This window comes from Aplysia californica, unplaced genomic scaffold, assembly GCF_000002075.1.
Source record: "Aplysia californica isolate F4 #8 unplaced genomic scaffold, AplCal3.0 scaffold00073, whole genome shotgun sequence".
Classification (NCBI taxonomy): domain Eukaryota; kingdom Metazoa; phylum Mollusca; class Gastropoda; order Aplysiida; family Aplysiidae; genus Aplysia; species Aplysia californica.
In genome coordinates, this window is record NW_004797343.1 from 372,772 (window position 1) to 373,586 (window position 815).

Sequence of the window (815 nt, forward strand, 5' to 3'; positions counted from 1 at the left end):
CTTGTCTTTATTTGGATGAAAAAAATATGCATTTATCTTGAATACAAATCGAGATATTTGCGAAAGAAGGAGGTGGGGGTCACCTGTGTTCAGAGGTAAAATTAGTAAGAAAATGGCTGCCAAAGATTAGTTATTTCCTTTGCTGAAGAGTCCATGGTAACAGAAAATTTACTTTTTTGAGCCTTTAATCAACGCTCTTTAGCAAAATCCACACAGAAATGAGTTCTTTAATTGGCAAGAAATGTATTGAGTACCAAAAAAAAATATTTTTAAAAAATGATAAAAATTCACAAACCGGTGGAAAAATGCAAGTTTCTTTACTTTGATTTTTTTGACGAGAGCCTGATTCCACCACGCCGCCTCACAAATTATGTTTTATGGTAAAGAAGGAGCAAACCACACCACCGCACCCACTTGACTAACCACCCACTGACTCAGGTTCCGCCCGATCTCTCACCTCTCTATACAAAGTGAAGTAGGTAGACACAGTCCGGCGCAACACAATGTTGAAAATAAAGTAGACGAACGGGTTGACGCAGCTGTTCAGGTACGCCAGCCACAGAGATAACTGTTTGGAAGAAGAAATGCAGGACCAGCAAGACTGAAAGACCGCATTGAAAGTTACATTGTTTTATTTTTGTCATGTATTATTATTTCGACCCCCTCATTCCTATTTTAAAAAATATTTACTGTACGTCTGTCCAGCCCATCCCCTTCCCGGCATGTAAGTTAAGTGAAGTCAGATCCTGACAGTCCTCTTTCATCTCAGCTTTATTTACTATACAGTTATCCTACAATTCCTGTCCTTGAAACTT